Source organism: Eulemur rufifrons, chromosome 29 (genome assembly GCF_041146395.1).
Source record: "Eulemur rufifrons isolate Redbay chromosome 29, OSU_ERuf_1, whole genome shotgun sequence".
Classification (NCBI taxonomy): domain Eukaryota; kingdom Metazoa; phylum Chordata; class Mammalia; order Primates; family Lemuridae; genus Eulemur; species Eulemur rufifrons.
Window position 1 is genome coordinate 29,207,928 of NC_091011.1, and position 24,671 is coordinate 29,232,598.

The 24,671-nt window shown below is 40.4% G+C and overlaps 1 protein-coding gene and 1 non-coding gene across 3 annotated transcripts in view; one reads left to right on the forward strand and one right to left on the reverse strand.

Annotated features, from left to right (window-relative positions):
• The window catches only part of IGF2BP3 (insulin like growth factor 2 mRNA binding protein 3), a 123,151-nt gene that overhangs the window by 47,798 nt on the left and 50,682 nt on the right, over positions 1-24,671 (forward strand). The gene's annotated exons all lie outside the window — the stretch shown is intronic.
• On the reverse strand, positions 14,462-14,534 carry LOC138377734 (small nucleolar RNA SNORD65). The gene has a single exon (XR_011231888.1). It is a non-coding gene; the product is annotated as a small nucleolar RNA SNORD65 (small nucleolar RNA).

Below are 24,671 nucleotides of genomic sequence, written 5' to 3' on the forward strand. Positions count from 1 at the left end.
GGGACTACAAGCATGCGCCACCATGCCCGGCTAATTTTTTGTATATATATATTTTAGTTGTCCATATAATTTCTTTCTATTTTTAGTAGAGACGGGGTCTCACTCTTGCTCAGGCTGGTCTCGAACTCCTGACCTCGAGCGATCCACCCGCCTCGGCCTCCCAGAGTGCTAGGATTACAGGCGTGAGCCACCGCGCCCGGCCAACATGTAAGACTCTTTAAAAAGTTCACATATTAAATTAATAGTAACTCTGAAATATCAAATCTAGTCAACCGTCATACTGCCTGGATTATCTCAGTTTTTACAAGTTGATTTGATTTAGGACCCAAACAAGATCATCTCGGTCAGTCTGTTTCAAGTCTAAGAATCAGTAGGTCCCTTTTCTTTTCCTCCACCTTCCTTTGCTTCTGCAGTATATTTATTGAAGTTGGTTTATTTGTTCTAATTAGGTTTTTGTTTTTTTTTTTTTTTTTTTTTGAGACAGAGTCTCGCTCTGTTGCCTGGGCTCGAGTGAGTGCCGTGGCGTCAGCCTAGCTCACAGCAACCTCAAACTCCCGGGCTCAAGCAATCCTCCTGCCTCAGCCTCCCGAGTAGCTGGGACTACAGGCATGTGCCACCATGCCTGGCTAATTTTTTTTTTAAATATATATTTTCAGTTGTCCATATAATTTCTATTTTTAGTAGAGACGGGGGTCTCGCTCTTGCTCAGGCTGGTCTCGAACTCCTGACCTTGAGCGATCCCCCTGCCTCAGCCTCCCAGAGTGCTAGGATTACAGGTGTGAGCCACCGCGCCTAGCCAGTTTATTTGTTCTGTATAATGTTTTGCTGAACTATATCCATGTGCAGCCGTTTAACATATTCCTCTTACCCTTGTGGGACTTGGATTAGACTCAAGGTCACTTTTGTTTGTTTGGACAAGACAAAGTAACAGGTGGTTGTCTGTTCTTCCATCAGGCGTGTAATGTCTCTCTCTCTCTCTGATGTGAAATGCCACTATTATTGCTTTGGTTCATAATTGTGTTTGCAGAATAGTAATATGCTAATTCTCCTATTTCTTTCTTTCCTTTTTTTTTTTTTTTTTTTTTTTTGAGTCAGAGTCTTGCTTTGTCACTTGGGCTAGAGTGCTGTGGCATCAGCTTAGCTCACAGCAACCTCACACTCCTGGGCTCAAGCAATCCTCCTGCCTCAGCCCCTCGAGTAGTGTGGACTACAGGCATAGGCCACCATGCCCGGCTAATTTTTTCTTTTTTTTTTTTTTTAGTAGAGATGGAGTCTCACTCTTGCCCAGCTGGTCTCAGACTCCTGGTCTCAAGCAATCCTTCTGCCTTGGCCTCCCCAAGTGCTAGGATTACAGGTGTGAGCCACTGCACTCAGCCAAGGCAGAACTTTTTAACATGATCTTTACACTGCTTCAAAGTTCAGATTGGCAATTAGGAATAAACGTGAACACATGAATGAAAACCAAGAGATGCCAACTACTTGGGGTTGGGAAATAAGGTAATAGTTACCCAAACTTTAATACTCCATGGCCAAACAGGCAAACAGACAAAGCAACTTTTAAAAAGCCTATTTTACACACACCTGTACTCCCAACTACTCGGAAGGCTGAGGTGGCAAGATCCCTTGACCCCAGGAATTTGAGGCTGTAGTGTACTGTGATCACATCATTCATGTTCTAAACTCCCAGGAGCCCTCAAAATACTTATCTATCTCCTTGGTGTTTTCTGTGGCCAACTAATACCCTAAATGTAAGGTAAGAGTTTTGTCTGCTAGAATGAGAATCTCAAGAGAGGGGAACTATCTTGTTGAGTGGTTTATACTCAGTGCTGGCATCAATTGACAACATTTTTGAACAAATATAAATGGTAGGATAAGAAGTTGAATTGTACCCCTATGCTTTATTCTAGAAGGCCAATCAGGAATTTAGAAAAATCATTTATAAACCAAGTAGATTACTAAGTAGCATGAGTCGAAAAGGAAGACAAAAAGAACTGTGGTGGGATGAATCTGAAGTTAGGAATAAGGTTAAGTCACACTTCAGTGCCTCACACAGTACGGTTGGACCCCTCTCCTGGTCCCATATTCTTCCCCTCCATTTTTGGTTTTTAATTTCTTTTGTTTTTGAAAACACAGAAGCATATTTAAACAAAACTCCTAATCTCACATTTAAGTTTTCACTTTTTGTAAAGCTAGTTAAGCAGTGAGCACTTGAATGGAATAAAATGTGAATTTGGCTTGAACTAATGCCGCAACATAAATAATAGTGGATCAAACTAAGTAGATATAAATAAATCTTAAATCAAGATGGGCTTTGAGGCCGGGCGCGGTGGCTCACGCCTGTAATCCTAGCACTCTGGGAGGCCGAGGTGGGCGGATCGTTTGAGCTCAGGAGTTCGAGACCAGCCTGAGCAAGAGCGAGACCCCATCTCTACTAAAAAATAGAAAGAAATTATATGGACAGCTAAAAACATATATAGAAAAAATTAGCCGGGTATGGTGGTGCATGCCTGTAGTCCCAGCTACTCGGGAGGCTGAGACAGGAGGATCCCTTGAGCTCAGGAGTTTGAGGTTGCTGTGAGCTAGGCTGATGCCATGGCACTCACTCTAGCCTGGGCAACACAGTGAGACTCTGTCTCAAAAAAAAAAAAAAAAAAAAAAAAAAAGATGGGCTTTGAGAATTAGCTTATAGTTTATGGGATATCTGTATGCCTACCTTTTGCCTCTTTTACCTTGAGCAATATATTACAATTGGGGGAAATGAGCCATTTCAAAATGTTGGAAAAAAAATTGAGAGCAGCCAGTCTATTCACATAAATCATTTAAGAACACATGTCAAAAAGGACAAGCCCAGAAGAGTAAAAGTCAAAACACTAACAGTAGTGTGGTGAGTTTGTAGGTAACTTGTATTTTTGTACCTTATTCCAAGGATCTTATGTTTTCACCATTGAGACCCTTTTCCATCCGTAGGAGATTTAACTTAAATACTGTCATTAGAAGGTCAAATTCACCATATTTTAAGGATGAATGCGGCACTCATTTGATAGGGATCCAAAATACAAATAAGTTACTTCATCATAGAAGAAAATGAAGGGAAGTAGGCCTGATTTATTAATAAACAAACAAACATAAAACAACCCTGCTTGGGATTGGTGGTCAGGAAAAGCTTACATTACTCTGTTAGGTACAAATACACTGCTAGACAGGAAATCTTTTTCATCATCCTTCAAAATAATGAATTTTGAAATCCATTGATGGTGGCACACCATTCAGGTAAACTGGAGGCTCCCTGGTTGTTCCTCCTGGAAAGGAGCCTTCGGGATACAGACAGACGCCATGCAGAGGAGGAGACCTGGGACAGGGGTCGGGGAAGATGTTAGTCTCCCTGGCTCTCTTTATGGCATCTTGTTTTTGATGTCTTCCTACCCACTAACTTGTTATAATAAAATATGGAACTAAATTTGTTTGAAATTAACATACACGAAAAGTGACCCCCTTTTTAGATATGTCATTTTATTTGTATAGCACCATCACAGTCAGAATATAGGCTTGCTCCATCACACCAAAAAAAACCCAATTCCCGCCCATAATGTTTTTTTTCCAGTCAGATTCTCCCCCCACTGCCACCGCACATTCCTAATTCCTGGCAACCTCTAATCTTTTGTGTCATGTGGTAACTTTATGTTTAACTTCATAGCAAACTGACAAATCCATCTCCAAAGCAGCTGTACCATTTTTGTGTTCCCACCAGCAATTTGTGGGTAATCTAGTTGGTTGGCATTCTCACCAGCACTTTGGTATTGTTGTGGGTATGTGTGTGTATGTATGTATATTATTTATTTATTTAGGGTTTTTTTTTTTAATTTTTTGAGACATGGTCTTACTATGTTACCCAGGCTGGCCTCAAGCAATCCTCTTGGGTAGCTGGGATTATAGACAGGAGCCACCATGCCCAACTGTTGATATTTTTTATCTTAGCTGCTCTAGTAAGTGTGCAGTGGTATGTCATTGTAATTTTATTTGCACTTCTCTAGTGGCTAGTGATGGTGAACATCTTCTCATGTACCTGATTACCTTTTGTATATCCTCTTTGAAGTGTCTGAGTCTTTTGCTATTTAATTGAGTTGTTTTGTATCATTGGTTGGTTTTGAGAGTTCTTTATATATTCTGGATATAAGTCCTTTGTCAAATATGTGGTTTGCAAATATTTTCTTTAGTACAGGTAGCTTGTCTGTTCTTTCCACAGTTATCTTTATCCCAACGAAAGTTTTTTGTTGATTTGTTTGTTTTAAATAGGGTCTTGCTCTGTTGCCCAGGGTAGAATGCAGTGGCATTATCATAGCTCAGTGCAACCTCAAACTCCTGGGCTCAAGTGATCCTCCTGCCTCAGTCTCCTGAGTAGTTGGGACTACAGGTGTGTGCCACCACACCTGGCTAGTTTTTCTAGTTTTTGTAGAGATGGGGGTCTCATGTTGATTAGGCTGGTTTTTCTAGCTCCTGACCTCTAGCGATCCTCCCACCATGGCCTCCCAAAGTGCTGGGATCACAAGTGTGAGCCACTGCGCTGGGCTGACAACAAAAGTTTAAAATTTTAATGAAGTCCAATTTATGCACTTCCACCAATCCCATTTTGTGGCATCCTGTCTAATAATTCTTTGCCTTGATCCAGATTATGAAGGTTTTCTATTTTCTTAGGGCTATGGTGCATTTTGAGTTAATTTTTATGCAATACATGAGTCATAGTCCTAGGTTTCATTTTTTGCATCTAGATGTCCCATTGTTCCAACACCATATATTGAGAGGACTAATTCTTTCTCCATTGAATTGCTTTTGTATAGTACTCTGTCACAAATCAATTGACCATATTTGTGTAGGTCTATTTCTGGACTTTATTTTGTCCCATTGATTTATACATCTATCCCTTTGCTACTACACTTTGTTGGTTACTGTGGCTTTATATTGTAAATCTTAAAATTGGGTAGTGTTATTCTCCCAACTTTTTCTTTCTCAAAATTGTTATGGCTGTTGTATTTACCTTGCTTTTCCATAGATATTTTAGAGCCAGCAAGTCTATACAGAAGAATTCTGCAGGGATTTTGATTGAAATTGCATTAAATTTTTATACAACTTTTGTGACTGGCTTATTTCACTTAGTGTAATGTCTTGAAGGTTTAGCCATGTTGTAGCATTTGTCAAAATTTCCTTTTTAAAGCTAAATAATATTCTTTTGTGTGTGTGTGTATTCCATATTTTGTTTATTCATTCATCTGTCTGTGAACATGGGAATTATTTCCACCTTTTGCCTATTGTCAGTAATGCTGATGTGAACATAGGTGAATAAATACCTCTTTGAGAACCTGTTTTTGATTCTTTGGGGTATATATTCTTTTGTCAGATGTTACAGCAAATCTATTTTAATTTCCTGTAGAACGGCCATGCTGTTTTGCATAGCAGCTGCGCCATTTTATGTTCCTACCAACAGTGTACAAGTGTTCTAATTTCTCCATATCATCTTCAATACTTGAAATTTTCTGTTTTGTTGTTGTTGTTTTTAATTAATTGGAGACAGGGTCTCGCTCTATTGCCCTCAAGCAATCTGTCTGCCCGAGTAGCTGGGACTATAGGCGTGTGCCACTATGCCTGCCTGGCTAATTTTTTTCTATCTTTTGTAGAGATGGGGTCTCACTCTTGGTCAGGCCGATCTCAAACCCCTGACCTCATTCAATCCTCCTGCCTCGATCTCCCAGAGTGCTAGGATTACAGGAATGAGCCACTGCATGCCTTGGCTGGTGTTTTTTGTTTTTTTGGATAGTGGCCATCCTAATGGGTAAAGTTACTGTTTTCTAAGTTTCCATTTCCAATTGTTTTAAATATTTAGAAATATGTTTAATTTTTTTGTATTGATTTTATATCCCTTGTCATTGCTAAACATACTGGTTCTAAAAGTTTGGGGCTTCTTTTAATAGACTGCTTGGGATTTTCTATTTAGACAATCATGTATTGAAAACAGGCATAGTTTCACTGCTTCCTTTCCAATCTGTATGCCTTTTCTTTTATTGCTGTAATGTACTTCCCAGACCTCCAGTGAGAGTTGACATCCTTCCCTTTTTCTTAATTTTTGTGAGAAGATATTCAGTCTTTCACCATTAAGTAAAATGGTAGCTCTGCAGTTTTTGTTGATGCTCTTTATCAAGGTTAAAGACATTCCTAGTTTGCTGACAATCTATATGATGAGTGAATGTGAGATTATTTCTTAACTTATTCGATGAGTAAATATTGAACTGTTTCATATGTTTTTTCTGCATAAATTGATATGTACTTTTTCTAGGCTGTTATGATTAATTGCATTGGGTTGTTTTTGAACATTGAATCAACCTTGTATTCCTATGATAAATTCCACTTTGTTGTGGGGTTTTAGTATTGCTTGATTCGGTTTGCTGACATATTTGTTGAAGACTTATTTTGTCTTTGTTCATAAAGGATTTTTTTTATTTTTTGGTATTCTCTTTGGTTTTGTTGTGTTGGGAAAGTATTCGTGCTTATGTTTTTTGGAAGTAATTATGTTGAGTTAGTATTATTACTTTAAATGCATGATAGAATTTACCCATGGAACCACCTAACAATTTCTCCCTTAGTTTGTTTGTTTGTTTGTTTGTTTTTTTTAAAGTTCAATTTCTGTCTCTTCAGTAGTTATAATACTCTTCTGGCTATCTATTTCATCTTTTCAAAGATCTGGTTCATTTCATCAAATTTGCCTAATAGAGTCACATAAAGTTTTTTTTAGCTCTTTTTTTTTTTTTTTTTTTTTTTTTTTTTTTTTTTTTTGTTGAGACAGAGTCTCACTCTGTTGCCCAGGCTAGAGTGAGTGCCGTGGCGTCAGCTTAGCTCACAGCAACCTCAGACTCCTGGGCTTAAGCGATCCTACTGCCTCAGCCTCCCAAGTAGCTGGGACTACAGGCATGCGCCACTATGCCCGGCTAATTTTTTCTATATAGATTTTTAGTTGTCCATATAATGTCTTTCTATTTTTAGTAGAGACGGGGTCTCGCTCAGGCTGGTCTCGAACTCCTGACCTTGAGCAATCCACCCGCCTCGGCCTCCCAGAGTGCTAGGATTACAGGCGTGAGCCACCGCGCCCGGCCTCACATAAAGTTTTGTAATATTCCCTTATTATTCCTTAAGTGTCTGTGGGATCTGTAGTGATGTCTCCCCTTTTAATCCAGATACGGCAATTTTTTTTGCCTTCTTTATCTTTTTCTCTTTTAAATTTGTCTTGCCAGAGGTTTATCCATTTTATTGATTCCTAGTAACTTCATAGAGTCACTCTCCTGAGCTCCTTCCTCTCCATGATTTTGATTTGTACTTTGTTTCCCTGGGGCTTCCCTTTCTGGGTTCTCCAGTCAGAAAAGCTAGGGCCTTGGCTATGCTGCTTGGTTGTGCACTTTTCGTTTAACTGTGTACACATCCAGGGCTAAGTGAGAGGAGCACAGAGGGAAAAAGCAACAGGGTTCAACCCATCCCCATGGAACCATGGCTCTTGCTGGCGATCAGTGTGTTAGGTGACCTTTTCCTGCTTCTCAAGCCAGGACTACCTTCTCCTAAGTTCTATCAGCATCCACAAATAACTTCCATGTTTTATACTGCCCTGAATTTAGGCTGGGGCATAGCAGAGGGGGAAAAAAGGGCAAATAAACTGAACCTTAGGTTCAGTTGTACTTCAAATTCCTCAATCCATCTACTATCATTTACTTTTTCATAGTCTTTAAATAGCTGCTTCATATATTCTCTCTGGATGTTATAACTGAATTCAATGGGAAAAATAGGATAGAATGTGCCTACTGAATTTTTTCTGGATCCAGAATCTGGAACTAAGTTTTAAATTGTTTCTTTGACTATAGTTTGTTCTTCTAAATCTCAAAAGAGGTGAGTTGACTTTTTTATTTCTCAAGATTAAAGTTTAGGCCGGGCGCGGTGGCTCACGCCTGTAATCCTAGCACTCTGGGAAGCCGAGGCGGGTGGATCGCTCAAGGTCAGGAGTTCGAGACCAGCCTGAGCAAGAGCGAGACCCCGTCTCTACTAAAAATAGAAAAAAATTATATGGACAACTAAAAATATATATATAGAAAAATTAGCCGGGCATAGTGGCGCATGCCTGTAGTCCCAGCTACTCGGGAGGCTGAGGCAGGAGGATCGCTTGAGCCCAGGAGTTTGAGGTTGCTGTGAGCTAGGCTGATGCCACGGCACTCACTCTAGCCTGGGCAACAAAGTGAGACTCTGTCTCAAAAAAAAAAAAAAAAAAAAAAAAAAAAAAAAGATTAAAGTTTAGTTTTTACTTGTGGATAAACTTTGGTTGAATTAAGGCTGAACAGGACCTTACTGCCTTAAAAGATGAAATGTGCATTCAAGCTGTCCATGTGATCCACCAGAGATGTGTATGTAATGCACATGATTTTAAATTTAAGTGTATACAAACCTTCACTTGTTGCCTTTTTCTATTGCTGCTTGCCTCCAGTGTTAATGGACAATATATAAAAGGTTAACAGAGGTTTAGAACAGTAAACCAATTGGAAATGGCCGGGCACTATAATCCTATTTCTAATTTTAGCAATCAGCAACCAGAAAGGCAAGGGTTGCCTCAATACTAAGGGCATTTTTCTCTTCTTTGTGTTTTTGCTTTGCTGAATGGCCTACTTTATCTTATCCGAAACACAATCTTACTATTCAGAGTTCCTTCCCATGTGGGTATGCCAAAGGCTGTAATTTACTGTGGTCCCCTAGATGTCTAGTTCAGTATATATTCACTGATACCTTTTGAGGATTTCTCAGGTTCCTGTCTGGTAGACTAGAGCAAGTGCTCCATAAGTTAAGTGTTGGTTGAACTGAGGGTATGTGATGCTTTCAGAACTTGACCATCAACCCAAGTAGATTTTTGTGTTCCTCTTGCTGGATTTTTTTCCTTGGTCTAATGGTGTTCTGTATCCAAAACCCCCACCCTCTCACATGTGTCCAAGTATAGATAAACAGATTGAAATTGTTTAATTAGCTTACTCTGATGATAATGAATGTGATGTTTCAGAAAACAAGCCTATATTTGACTTGTCTGTTTTTCCTTCATTTTTGTGCTTGCTTTTGCATTCCTAGCTCATATTTCCCTCCTCTTTAGAACTCTGCCTTTGAATTTTAGATTAATAGTGCACATGTGGGTTGCAGTGATTATGGGCAGGGCAATATGTGAACCTCTTCAGATGGATTCTCATTTGATTCTTACAGCCGATCTTAGATACAGGAAGGGAATAGTGCTGTCCTTATGTTAAAGAAAAGTAACTGAGAAATGCCAAGGTTTTGCAGCTAACATTGGCCGAATGGGATTCAAACCGGGCAACCTGACCCTAAAGCCCCTTTTCTTAGCAACGACTGTGTATAAAATATATGTAGTTCTGTCCTCTCAAATGTGGAAATAACGATGACTTCTAATATTTCCTGCAAGTCCATTTATGATTTTTAACACCAATTTCACCAGTGTGTTTTTATTCAGATCTATAATTTCCTCTTATGTAATGTCTCAATTACAAACCTGAAATGAAATTCATAGAAAATATAACCTACCACATATATAATTAAAAAAATCAATATAATATCCTAGTAATACCAAAAAGGAGACATAAAAAGGAAATCATTTATACAAAATAATATTTCACTACATAAATACTTAAGCATGATCGGAGCTTAAGGCATAATGAAGTAGCCAAGTGCTTGTACCATATGTAGCATAATCCTCAGTGGACCAATATTGGTGCTGATACAGGAATGATATATAGACAATTCAACGTTGTGTTGCTGTCAGTTAAGTGATTTTCTATAATGATGACAAGCAGGTCAAAATATACCTTGATTTACATGGTTGTAGTTTTGGAGGATACTATATATGAAAATTGAGCAATAAATAGTTTGTTAGGTTGTTAACTTAGATAACTGGGCGTCTGCTTTGTATGCACGTCTAGGACCTTCAAAAGCTGTACGGGACATAGGCCCTCTCTTTGTTTTGAGGGACTATCCTGCAAACTTTGGGGGTATATGACATGCCTGGTTTCTGCCTGTCAAATGTCAGTGAAGCCCCCTTCTCCCAATCCTAAAGGACCCACAGATTTCTAAGATCACTCCTTTAGGGGTGAAGTTTTCTTCATTGAGAATTACTGTTCTAAATCATTCTTTACTCACCTGTGTTGAAGGACCACATATTTTTAAATTTCGAATTGATCACTGATGTTTTATAAAAGTAAAATGAAAATAAATTATTAGAAGAATGAAATTTTAAAGTCAGCCAAAAAGACAAGCTCTGATTTTTTTTTTCCTCTCTTCTTTTTTAGAGACAAGGTCTCACTCTGTTGCCCACACTGAAGTGCAGTGGTGTGAGCATAGCTCACTGTAACCTCGAACTGTAACCTCCTCCCTCCTCAGCCTCTTGAGTAGCTGCGACTACAGGTGGTGTACACCACCGCACCTGGCTAATTTTTGAGGGGCAACGGAGTCTCAATACGTTTCCCAGGCTATCTTGAACTCCTGGCTTCGGGATCCTCTTGCTTTGACCTCCCAAAGTGCTGGGATTACAGCTATGAGCCACGTCCAGCCCTCTGATTTTTAGATTTAGATTTAGCAGACGTGAAGTCAGTCTCAGTCTGCTATAAAAATTTCTAAATGCTTAATCTCCACCTCTAAGTTTGTGATGCAGTCTCTGATTTTCATCTCACTTTCCTTTCTCTCCCTGCTGTCACCCAAGATGACTGTATTTTTTTTTTTTTTTTTTTTAAATTCTTCCCTGTGGAAGATTTTAGTTCCCCTCTTCCTGGCCAAATGCTCAGTTTATTCCCAAGCACCTCCTTTGTTTTGCATAAACATTACTTTCTATGAAAATTATTGTTTAATGATGGAAGTGAACTTAACTGCCTTTGCTATCAGGGATCCCTTTTTATCCATAATAGAAATTTGCAATGTTGTTTAACTCAAATTTTTTTATTGCTTAAAATCTGCATTTTATTCAGCGACTTTTCAAACCTTAATTTCTTTTTTTTTTTTTTTTTTTTTTTTTGTTGAGACAGAGTCTCACTTTGTTGGCCAGGCTAGAGTGAGTGCTGTGGCGTCAGCTTAGCTCACAGCAACCTCAAACTCCTGGGCTCAAGCGATCCTACTGCCTCAGCCTCCCGAGTAGCTGGGACTACAGGCATGCGCCACTATGCCCGGCTAATTTTTTCTATATAGATTTTTTTAGGTGTCCATATAATGTCTTTCTATTTTTAGTAGAGACGGGGTCTCGCTCAGGCTGGTCTCGAACTCCTGACCTTGAGCAATCCACCCGCCTCGGCCTCCCAGAGTGCTAGGATTACAGGCGTGAGCCACCGCGCCCGGCCTCAAACCTTAATTTCAAACTTCTGCTGTATTTTTCATACTGCAAGCGTCTTAGTGATTGATGGTAATTCCTGTAACAAAGCCGGAAGGGTCCTGGACCAGCAGACGTCTGGCAGTCCACGCTGGTGGTGGTGGCAGTGGGCACCCTCAGGAGGGGCCTGTGGCTGCTTCTCCTGTGGGTCTGTGAAGGAGGCAAGTATGGCTGGAGGGATCGGGCTGCTCTGCCACAGTGACTGGATCTTAAATGTGGTTGGCATCCTTTTCCTAACTTTTGGTTACTCTATATCAGCAGAACAACTGTAGGGTTTTTATTGGAGACCTTTCCTTCGGCTCTAGTTTGAAAATTAGGGTTTTGATGGCCTCTTGAATATCTTTGCTCTTCCAGCTGACTCAGTTCACACATAGTCATTACACCGGGATGCGTATGGTTGGCTTTAGTGTGTGTGTTTGTGTAGATATTTGTGGTTGGACCCACGCACAGTCATAAGGTGGCCTTTGAAGTTCTCATGTGAGCTGGAAATGCTTGGGCCTCTAGGTATTTTTTAATTTTTGATGCATATAATAAATACAGCCAGGTTGAAGGATGTGACTTTATTACATGTGTTGCTTTCTGAGACGGGGTCAGCCTTAGTCAGAATGGCCTCCTTTTGGTTGTGATGCTGGTGTGGCAGAGATGGTACGTAAGCTATGAAGAAGTGCTGTTGATGGCGCTGTAGTTCTCAAAAATGTGGACCCTGGAGGGAACAGGACAAAGCCTAAGTCTAAAACTGCCTGCTTAAGATATAGCTCAGAGACATTTTGTTTTTCTACTTTCAAAGTTGAATTGTGTTAGAAATGAGATCATCATAAGAAGGATTTACCTATATGTGTTCAGCAAAAAGTAATATACTTACCTTCTGAACCTGTTTCATAAAAAAAAAAAGGCAGTATGCTTTGGAGAACTTTTGCACATTGTTTCCATGGGATGACCTCCCATCCTGGAGAAAGTGGATATAGAAAACACAAATGTTCCCTCAGTTGCTCAGCTCCTGTGTACCTCACTGAGAACATATTTAAAGGTGCAAACTTTTTATGCTGCATGACCCTAACCACCCACCAATAACCTGATCTGGTGTTGAACTAAAGATTTAACCACTAGTTCCAATTTGGGGGAATAAACTGGCTTGTTTGGCTCAGTAACGGATGGTGTAGAAATGTGGTATCTTGCATAGGAATTTAAAAATGATATTTTAAAACCCTGTGTTTTGGAAGTTTTCAAACATAATGAACCCCCATGGACCCAGCTTTAATGATAATCATTCTGTTCTTGTTTTATCCATCCATATCCTCCCACTTTTTGGGGGTAGGGGCAGAGGTGGATTATTTTAAAGCAATCCAAGGAATCCAAGCAATCCAATTTGCTTTACATCCTAACATAAAACAAGAATAGATGTATTAATGTCCTATAACTGCTATAAAAAATTGACCACAAACTTGGTGGCTTAAAGAAGCGGAAGTCAATTTTTGTTCTAGAAGCCAGGAGCCTGAAATCGATCTCGGCGGATTAAACTCAAGGTGTCACCAAGGGCTGGTTCCTTCTGGAAGTTCTAGGAGAGAAACTGTTTCCTTCCTTTCCCAGGTTCTAGTGGTGGCCTGCATTTCTTGGCTTTTATCGTCTCTTCCTCCATCTCCAAGTGCGTCACTCCAGCCTCTGCTCTGCTGTTGCGTTGGCTCCTCTCTGACTTGGACTCTTCTGGGCCCTTTGTAAGGCCCCTTATGATCCTTTCAGGCCCACCCAGATAAGCCCGTGTTATCCCTCCATCTCCAGAGCCTTAACTTAATTATACCTGCACAGTCCCCTTGATACGTGAGGTAACATTCATGGGTTTCAGGGATTAGAAGGTAGATTTGTTTGGGACCATTATTCAGCTTAGCATCAGTGTAGTCAGCACTCAAAATGTCAAATACATGATCATGAGATGAGGACTCAAATCACCTTAATCACATTAAGGTGTAGTTCTTCAGGACCTAGAGGAATTGGTATGCAGAGTACATCTTGTCATTTTGCGTAGAGGATGCAGCATTCCTGTGAGGTAACAGGGTAGGATTAGGCACGCATTGGTGTGAGGCCAGTTAGTAGCTCCTGCCTGAGACCTGAGAGGAGACAGCGTGGTTCGCCCTCAGAACTGAGCTGGTGCTAGTGCAAGCCCCATCATCTCTGGCTCACCCCAGCCAGCTGACAGCATGGTGCTCTCCTGGGCTTAATGCCATTCTGTTTCCCTTCCCTCAGCTGCTGAGCTCTCCCCTGTTCTTGCTGCTGCCTCTTCAGGAGCCTTCACTAGATTTATCCGAGTGCCTACTCTGTGCTAGAGGAGAGTCTGCTGCACAAGGCAGCTTTGATGTCTTATCCAAGTCAGCTTCTCTGGACTTCACAAAAAACAGATTCTTCCTAGCTCTGATTTTCACTAAATCTTTCTCAGGCCTTTGGGTATTGTCTCAAAAATAGAAGGCAGACGTGGTGGGGTTTCTGTGTCTGAACATGGAGCATGGAGCAAGCCCCAGAATGGTGCAGTGGAAAGTCTGGGTGGGGACTGGGAGGGCAGCTTCTTGCTGGCTGTGAGACTTTGGGTAAAGGTGGCTGAACCACACAGAGCCCGTTTCCCCTCTGTGAAAAGGGGATTAGCAATAAGGCCCTGTCGGGGTCACCGTGAGAACCAGCAAATAAGACAGGGGCCTCGCCCATGGCAGGAATGGGCATTATGAACTAATACACTTTCCTTCAAGGCATTTGTCATTTGGCTGAAATTCTCATGGTCTGTGCTCCATTTTTGTGAACTATTTTACTTCCTCAACCCCATCAGTCTCTTAGTTTCAGGGGTTTTGCACACATGCTATTTCTGCCAAGAATCCATTTGCTCCTTTTCTGTCTTTCTTAATTCCTAATTATTGTTTAGCTTTCAATTTAGATGTCATTTCTGCCATACCTGGATTAGGTATCTCTCCTATATTCCTCCCATGCTTACTACTATGGTAGTGCTTAGTGTGCATATTGTATTCTCTCTCAGGTATTTTTTTTTTCTTTCTTCAGAAAACTGTAGGTTCACCACTACACAATCTGCCGTTAATTCCGGCTATCTTGGGCGATTTTATCATTTGATTTACCATTTTATATTTTATTATTTTTCATTTTTTGAGACAGGGTCTCACTCTGTCACCCGAGGCTAGAGTGCAGTGGCATCATCATGATCCACTGCAGCCTTGAACTTCTGGGCTCAAGCGATTCTCCTGCCTTAGCTTCCCGAGTATCTGGGACGATAGGTGCGCACCACCATGCCCAGCTAATTTTTCTATTTTTTTTGTAGAGATGTGTTCTTGTTCTTGCTCAGGTTGGTCTTGAGCTCATGGCCTCAAGCAATCCTCCTGCCTCGGCCTCCCGAAGTGCAAAGATTACCGCACCTGGCCCTATCACTTTATATGTTTGTCTTCTGACTTGTGTCTGTTTCCCCTACCAGACCCTAAGCTTGGTGGGAGAGGGGAAGGGCTGTGTCCCCCGTGTTGTCATCAAAGACCCGGAACAATGCCTGGTGTGGACTAGCTGGTCGTATTCGCTCACTGAACCTGCCTTGTTTGGAAACTTAACTCTGTAATTGGTTGTTGAGTTTTTTTTTTTTGTTTAAATAGTTGAATGGATTTTTTTGGTGTGTGTACATACAAGGGAGGGTAGATATAAGAAAATAGAATAAAAATTTGTTGTCCCAGGTCATTGCATTTCGTTGATGTAGAAATCAATCACTGTCTTTTTTTTTTTTTTTTTTTTTTTTTAACATTTTGGGGGTTTTGCTTGTCTTTTTTGGTGGAGGCAAATGGAAATTTTTGCAAGCTATGCTGGCCCTTCACTAGCAGGGGAGCAGATATTTTGGAAAATATCTTGCAGGTATTTTATCTTGATTTGGTTACTTGTTCTAAGTAGTTCAGGCTTTTTGGGTTAGGCTTTGTGGTAGGATATCATAATATTCAGTGTTCTGTTTTAGGTGAAGCTCAATTTTTTACTTATTTTTTTAGAGGAAAACTTTAGACAGTGTTAAAGGACTGAGCATCAGTCAGGGATGGTCCTTATGGGTGTGTAATTGAGTAGGCTGTGCCCCCAGATGCCAGCCTCATTACGGTGGATTAGTGCTAAGCTCTTCTGAGCTTACGATCGTTACTCCATGTTCTCCTTGCTCAGCAAATCTGATGCCCATCAACTCTGAGCATGTTCTGTGTACTTTCAATATTCCAGTATTGTTTAATGCTACTTGAAGTTGCCCAGCTGAACAAATATTTCTGATTTCAAGTAATCTACATGATTCCTTTCCCATAAAAGACATGACTTCATCATGTTTCTTTCTTGCTTAACTAAACATGGACAAGCCTTTCATCAGTCACAGCTTTGTTTCTGTATGGTAGAAATTTTATCCTGACTTTCTGTTTAATGTTTGTTTAAAAAGAGGACCTTTGCTCATATGTTCCCCTTTGCTGCTCGAGAGAGAGCTTTGTAGTACTGTAGAGCCTGTATAACTTCTTACCGACTGACTACGTTCAGCTTGGTGTTGTCTGCTACTGAGCAGGGTCACACCTCTACTGTATATTTTTAGAATATTAACTTTACCACTGACTTCATGTCAGTTTTTAAAATTCTTAATCCCCCCCCCCGCCCCCGCCCCTGGCTTTATTTTTCTCTCATAGATATTTTTAAAAATCTTACGTTGACTGTAAGGTGCTTCATACCTTTGGGAAATTGTTATTTTTTTAGTTGTATAAGTCTTTCTGTAGCTAAAAGACCTTGGTGTGTGAACTAGATCTCCTTTAGAAACCTGTCACTCATTAGTTTTTTTTTTTTTTAAATCACACAACGCATCTACACATCTGAAAAATTACAGTATATACACGTGTAGGATGTATTTATTTAATTTATCAGTCTTCAAAGCAGAATTTGTGTACCTCTTGTAATAACTCAGTAGCCTCTCAAGGATGCAACCCCTTGATTAAGGGTCCCTGGTGGGAATCTGTGGTACTTGCTTTGCCCTCTTCCTTCCACGGCAGGAGGGACTCTTGCCACTGAGCCTAGATTAAGCCTCTGAAATCCCTCTTACCCAGTGCTCCAGACGGTCCCAACCAGTTGTCTGCAGCTGGCGTGCAAAATGAACATCACTGGCCTCCTTGCACTAGACAATCTTTTAAGGGCCTGTCCATTTCAATGCTCATTTAGTTCTGCCCCCTTGAGAATACAAAAATCCTCCCAATATGTGAAGAGAGCACCATTTAGGCAGAACCTTGTTTATTTGAGAGAAAACTTCCCAGATCACTCATCTGTTTCTCCTGGGTTCTACTCCTCTGACCCTTACAGTTTATTTCTCTCTCGGGGCACAGTCTCTTACTGTTTTTAAAGAGACAGAGTCTCTACCCACTGCAACTTCGAGCTCCTAGGCTTAAGCAATCCTCCTGCTTCAGCCTCCTGAGTAGCTAGGACTGTGGGCGTGTGCCATGACACCTGGCTACAGTTTCTGAGTCCCCTAGAGTAGGGTTCAACACTGAGCATAGTATCCTCTAGGGCTCTGAACTGTGCATTCTGTAGTGTGGAATCTTAACTCTCCTTGACATTTGTTCAATGAATGGAAGATTACTTGCCTATATTCCCAGGGCATGAGACTTTCATTGATTATAATTGAACTAGCTTGTAGCTATTAAGAATTTTAAAGTATTATTGAGTTATGGTGTTAAAAGGTACATGTGGAAGGAGGCTTTTGAGAATGAGGTGTCTGACTTAACCTGTTGCCTGGCACTAACATGAAGGACCGGTCTGGGTGATTGATCAGTGGTGAGGCCATGGTACAGACTGTCTTTCTGCAGGGCAAGGGCCCTTCTAGAAGGCCACTTCAGTAGGCAGAAGACATCCTGAGGTTGAATGACAGCAAGTTCTCCTTGGTCATGGAAGCTGAGGTAGGTTAATTCTAAGAAAGGTGATGAGACTTGCCAAGCACCCCCTGAGGTGTGTCAGGTATCAGGATATTGTCAGTACAAACTCCTGAGGAATTGACCAGTTAAGGAGTTCGCTTTAATTATCTTTTTGCTCCCCCCCCCCTTTTTTTCTTTAAAAAGAAGCAGGGTCTCACTTAGCCTCCCAAATAGCTAGGACTGCAGGTGCATGCCACCACACCCGGCTAATTTTTTTGTAGTTGTTGTTAGAGACTAGGACTCACCAAGTTGCCCAGGCTGGTCTCAAACTCGTGGCCTGAAGCAATCCTCTCATGCGGGCCTCCCGCCGTGCTGAGATTATGGGCCTGAGCCACAGCACCTGTCCTTAATTATTTTAAATTAGAAAAGTTTTTGTGTTCATTGTAGAAAACAGCAAAGAAGTACTTATAATCCTACCATTCAGAGATAACCATCATTAATAGCTGTGTATCTTTGTTGATCTTTATATAGCATGAGCTAGTTCACTGTCCTTGTTTTTTGTTTTTTCCCCCCTCCGGAATGGTTTCCTGGTTGTGACAGCACCACTCACTGAATTGGCCTTTTCTTGAGCTCAGCCTGTGTGCTATCCGGGACTCAGACATGTTCACAGAAGGGTTGCTTTTCTTATGTGAGGCTTAGCCAAGCTCGGGCAGATCTGGTTAATCAAGGTTAGTGAGGAAGGGACCTGTGGTTCTGCCTTCTTGGCCACGTCTGCCATGCCGTGGGCTGTAGTAGCCATCTGTGTACCACAGTGGTGTAGCCATCTGTGCACGACAGTGGTGAATGTAGAGAGGAGCAGTGTCTGCCTTCCTTCTCATCCTGTCCCCAGCCCCCAGTCATTTTCATCTTAAACACATTGTGGTTTTGTAGGCTGGTTGTGCTGGTTAGGGTGTGTAGCAGATTGGCTTGTGGGGCCTATTGTTTCTTGAACTTGATGCATTGAAAAGTAAGAGGTAGAAGTGGTGGTTATAACATTCCGTCTCCTTGCCTCGAGTTCTTATTCATCTTGATTTTGTTATTCTACCTTCTGCATGTTAGAATTTATACAGCCAGGGTGTGTACTGGGCTTGTCTACAGGCAACTGTGTCAGTGCTTTTTATTATCATTTTTTCAACCCACAGAAAACCTTTTTTGTTTGTAATCATTTGAATGAAACATTTCTTGGAGATTATTCTGCCTTGCTTTGGTGATATTTGAGTCAAAGGAGGAAGGCATCTGTAGTACTTGAGTCATTGTAATACAAGTCCCAGTTTCGAGTTTTGTTTGTGGCTCAGTTCTGAAGAAGTTAAAAATTGTTCAGCGCTGGCTTCCAGGAATAGGTCAGAATGTCCGGGTATCTTTAAAAACCCATCGTGACCATTATAGCTGTCTTTGCACCCTTGGAAAGTGAGAATGTCGTGGAGGGGTTGAGACTGTGTCATAGCCATAAAATTGAGATTCAAACAACAACAGAAAAAAGGCAGCAACAAATCCAAGGTGACAGAAACAGCTGTGAAATTTTTAGGCTTCTTTCCAAAAATTGAAGTCTTCATCCTATGTAATTGTGGCTTTGGCGTCCCTGTGCTGTATACACACAGCCCATGAGGAAAGAGGGAAAGGGATGAAGGTAGTTGTGCTGTTACAGGCTCGTATTTAATTCTAGCTGGTGTTTGAGGGATTTCATTCATGTGTGAGAGTGGGATGCCGTGGGCTGGGGTTGAATCTTCCATCTAGGTACTTGGTTTCCCCCAATCTGGTTAGTGGTACTCTTTGTTTGCCTGTAGCTCGGTTGCTTCACCTGTCATCATGTCCTGCTCAGTCAAGGGACGGGACTCTTGTTCACTTGGTATTTTGGTTTTGAACAGATTTTCTTCAGAAACCTCAGTTAAAGAATGACTTAAATGCACCTCTCCCCATTATAAATAATACAGAGCCATTGAATAAAGTTTGGAGAGTAAAGTCCAAAAATGTTTTGGTGTATTATCTTTCATACTTCTATGCAGGTAGGCACACACATAGAATTAGCAGTGTGAATCCTTCAGTGTGAATCCTTCGGCCTCTTGATGTTACAAAACTGTCCCAGGAACTTTGTGCTCTGTACTCCCCCCACTAACAGACAAGACAGATTGTTTACCCATAGCCTCTCCAGCATACTCCGTGGTAAAATAATTCAAAATCTTAGCCAGTTTTATCTGCAAAAACTAACATCATTTCACTTGGCATTTTTGCCTACCTTTGACCAATAGTGACATTTTTAAGTGCCTGTTGGCCATTTGTTTTTGGCTGTCAGTGCTGTTTGTGGCTCCTTTTCTCTAACTGTGTATGTCTAATGATACTCTTCACACTTTTTGGGCAAACGATATTTACAATGTGTTGATTAAAGATTTATCATCAGATTTCTTTTTTCCATCAGTGTAGGCTTATAATTTTTTTAAACAGCACTAATTATATTGCATATAATTCAATTTCCTGCTTTTGGTTTTCTCATGTAAACCTTAAAGCCTTTTTCTCATGTCAAACATTGGGAGTAATACTAATTTTCTTATTGATTTACAATAAGTTAAGCCACGTTAGTAGGTCTTCTTTCTAATAGTTTTATTAAGGTATGGGTGGCAATACAGTAAGCAATGTATCTTTAAAGTGTACAACTCTATAAGCTTTGACATATGTATACACCTGTGAAACCATCCCAATAGTGAAAAAGTAAGCATAACTGTTGCTGCCCAGAAAGTTCCTTGTGACCCTCTGTAATCCTTCCCACCCCTCCCCTCAAGCAACTGCTGCCTTGCTTTCTGTCACTGTAGTTTGCAATTTCTAGGGTTTTACGTAAAAAGTCATAGTATGAGTACTTTGTCTAGTTTCTTTGATTCAGCACAATTATTTAAAGGTTTACCTGTGTTGTGTGAATCAATAGTTCATTCCTTTTCATAGCTGAATAGTATTCCATTGTGTGTATACCGCAATTTATCTGCTTACCTGTTGATGGACATTTGGGTTGTTTCTAGTTTTTGACTACTGCAAATAAAGGAGCTACGAACATTTATGTGTAGGTCTTTATTTGGATGTATGCTTTTGTGGGGATCCACTCAGACCCCTCCAGAGTTAGCAAGAAGATTATTTTTTTTTATTTAAAAATTTTTGTTTTGTTTTTCCTCTTTATATTTAAGCCACTTAACCTGTCTTACAAAATATGAAGATTCTTTTAAACCAAAGGCTTTTGAAATTCACCAGATGCATAAAGAAGCCCATTCAGAGCTTCCCTAATCTGACTAAATGAGGCTGCCATAAAATCCCCTTTCCAGGGGAGCTTTACTGGCCTCAAAAAAAGATAGAAAAGACCATTCTTACCTGTGAAAACAAACTATATCACACTTTATCTCCCATGCCCCTCAAAATTCATTTGTCTTCCCATAGTAGCCTTTTCTCCCTTCTGTCCCCTGGTTAGTTAGCTGTATAACCTCCTCCATCTTTAACTGTTTAGAGAGCTACTTCTGTGTACTCCCATATACATCTGAAAGAGTTCTGGGGTTTTTTTTTTCTCCTGTTAATCTGTGTGCTCTCAGTTGGATTTGTAGCCCCCGAATCACTGAACCAAAGTTGATAAAGGAAGATTTTTCTTCCTGACACTTTCATTTCTCTTGGGTAAATATTTAAGGGTAAAATAACTGGTTCATGAGAAAGGTATATTTAATGTGTTAAGAGACTTCCAAACTGTTGTCCTAAGTAGTTGCACTATCTTGTCTTCTTGCCAGCAGGTCCAGTCCTCAGCAACATTTGAATTTTAGCCATCCTAATAGGTGTGCAGTATCTCATTTTGTGTGTGTCTATAATTGCTTTATTGAGATACTCGTATACCAAGTGTCTTCTTTCACTTACTATAATGTTTTCAAGGCTCGTGCATGTTGCAGCTTGTGTCAGTGCTTTGTCCCCCCTCCCCCCCTTTTCTTTGGTAAAACCTTTTTATTTTAGAATAGCTATAGATTTACAGGGAAATTGCAAAGATAGTGTGGAAAGTTCCCATATGCCCTCTACCCAGTCTCTTCTGTTATTTTGTGTTTTGTTTTGTTTTTGAGACAGAGTCTCACTCTGTTGCCCAGGCTAGAGTGCCATGGTGTCAGCCTAGCTCATAGCAACCTCAAACTCCTGGGCTCGAGCATTCCTCCTGCCTCAGCCTCCCAAGTAGCTGGGACTACAGGCACGCGCCACCATGCCAGCTAATTTTTTCTACTTTTAGTTGCCCAGCTAATTTCTTTCTATTTTTAGTCGAGATGGGGTCTAGCTCTTGCTCAGGCTGGTCTCAAACTCCTGACCTTGAGCGATCCTCCCGCCTCGGCCTCCCAGAGTGCTAGGATTACAGGCGTGAGCCACCACGCCCGGCCTGTGTTTAATATTTTGAGAAACTGCCAAACTGTTTTCCAAAGTGGCTGCATCACTTTACAATCCTACTAGTAATGAATGAGGGTTTTCATTTCTACACATCCTTGCCAACACTTACTTTGTCTTTTTATTTTAGCCATCCTTGAGGATGTGAAGTGGTATCTTACGGTTTTGATTTCCATTTCCCTGATGACGAACAATGTTGAACATCTTTTCAAATGTGCATTTGGTATCCATATAGGACCTCTATATTGGGTGATGAGTCTTGTTCAAATGTTTTGAATGTGTTAAAATTGGTTTACCTATCATAGAGTTTTGAGGTTTCCTTGTATATTCTGATACAAGCTTTTTATCAGATAATAGTTGGCAAATACTTGCTTCCAGTCTGTGGCTCACTTTTATTAACTATGTCTTTCAAAGAACATTGGGGGAAATTTTCATTTTCTTATTGATTTATACAAGCTTCGTGTTCATTCTTAAGTCATGTTTGTAGATATTTTTCAAATGTTTCTAATTCTTAAAACTTTGTACAATGGGCAGTTCCAAGCATATACAAATGTAGAGAGAATAGTGTAATGAATCTCCCCATGTACCTTTCCCCTAATTTCCAATTTTCAGCTTATGGCCAGTCTTATTTTCTCTCTATATAGAGATATATAGATATCATCAGATAATTTTGAATACCTTTTAGATAATTTCATTGGTAATTATTTCAGCATGTATCTCTAAACTATATGGATTTTTATTTATTTATTTTTTAGAGATAGGGCCTTACTCTATTTCCCAGGCTGGAGGGCAATGGCTCCTAATCATAGCTCACTGCAGCCTCCAACTCCTGGGCTCAAGGGATCCTCTCACCTCAGCCTCCCAAGTAACTAGGACCACAGGCATGTATCACCATCCCCAGCTAATTTTTTAATTTTTATTTTTTTCAAGACAGGGGTCTTACTACGTTGCCCAGACTGCTCTTGAACTCCTGGCCTTATGCTATCCTGCTTCAGCCTCTCAAGGCGCTGGGATTACAGGCATGAGCCACCACGCCTGACTTAAAAGATAGGGATTTATTTAAAAAAAAACAAACAAACAAACAAAAAAAAAACAAAAAAAAACCCAAACAGTATCACATACACAATTCTTATAAAATGTGAAGTTTGTTCAAATATCTTAGTTGTCTCACATTTAAAAAATAATTTGTACCAGGATTCAAATAAAGTCCGTATTTTGCAGTGAGTTGAGTTCTCTTAAGCCCCTTAATTTTTCGGTTCCTACTCCTTTTTTTTTTTCTTTGCCATTTCATGAAGAAACTGTTTTTATACTGGCATGTTTAGATTAGCTGACTTCATCCTTGTAGTGTAATACGTGTTCCTCAGTCCTGAGTATTCCTGTGAATTGAGCAGTGATGTCAACTTTGACTGCTAGAATCACGTGGGGAGTTAAATAAAATTCTATTGTCCAGGCTGTATCTCTTACTAATTAGAATTTCTAAGGTTAGGACCCAGGCATCAGTATTTCAAACTCCCCAGGTGATTCTACTGTGCTGCCAAGATTGAGAACCACAATAAGCTCAGTCATATTTTTTCTCTCTCCCTCCTCCCCTCCCCTCTTTCTCTATAAGCAAGAGTACTTCATGGATGGTGGTACAGACTTCTGTCAGGAAGCACATACCTGGTTTTCTCTTACTGTAGTGTTCACAGCCATAGATTTTTTTTTATTCTTATTTCAGCATATTGTGGGGGTACAAAAGTTTAGGTTATGTATATTGCCCTTCCCCCACCCCCCCACCCAGTCAGAGCTTCAAACGTGTCCATCCCCTAGACAGTGCGCATTGCACTCATTATGTAGGTATACACCCATCTCCTCCCCCCTACATCTGCCCGACACCCGATCAATGTCATTCCTTAATGTGCTCTTAGGTGATGATCAGTGAAACCAATTTGATGGTGAGTACATGTGGTGCTTATTTTTCCATTCTTGGGATACTTCACTTAGTAGAATGGGTTCCACCACAGCCATAGATTTTTGAGAGATCCATTATTTCATGAAGGGAGGCAAAAAGGTCATTTTCCAATTCTGTTATTTTTTTCATTTATTAATTGAAACACTTCTGTAAAGAGAAGCTTTTCTAGGTATGCTGTTTGGTTACTGTGAGATTCAATTCCTATAAGAAAGGCAAGATTATCGTTTGATTCTACAGATGCTCCTCTAGTTATGACGGGGTTATGTCCTGATAAGCCCATCATAGTTTGAAAATATTGTAAGTCAAAAATGCATTTAATACACCTAAGCTGCTGAATGTCATAGGTTAGTTAGCCTAGCATACTTTAAATGTGCTCTGAGCACTTAACATTAGCTTACAGTTGGCAAAATCATCTAACACTAAAGCTTATATTGTAATAAAGTCTCATGTAACTTAATGAATACTAAACTGAAAGCGAAAAACAGAATGGTTATTTGGGTACTCAATTTCTACTGAATGCATATCGTGTTTGTACCACCGTAAAGTCAAAAAATCATCATTGGCAAGGACCACCTGTATTTCTTTACATTTTCAGTTTTCTAGTGGTAACTGATATAGTTTTCTTTAAATAATTGAGTTTATAATAGCATTTTATGTTTCAGTCTGTTAACTTTATTCATGGTCAAATTGTCCCATTTTTAGCCAGCGGGAGATATTTCAGGTTGGCTCCTGAGTCCTTTTGAGAATACACCTTTACTGGTTTTGAAAAGAAGAAAGCAAAGAAACTAGTATATAAAGGACATCAACATGGGCTGGGTGCGGTGGCTCACACCTGTAATCTTAGCATTTTGGGAGGCCAAATCGGGAGGATCACTTGAGGCCAGAAGTTCACGACCAGCCTGAGCAGGAGCAAGACTCCATCTCTACAAAAAATAGAAAAATTAACTGGGCATGATAGCGCCTTTAGTCCCAGCTACTCAGGAGG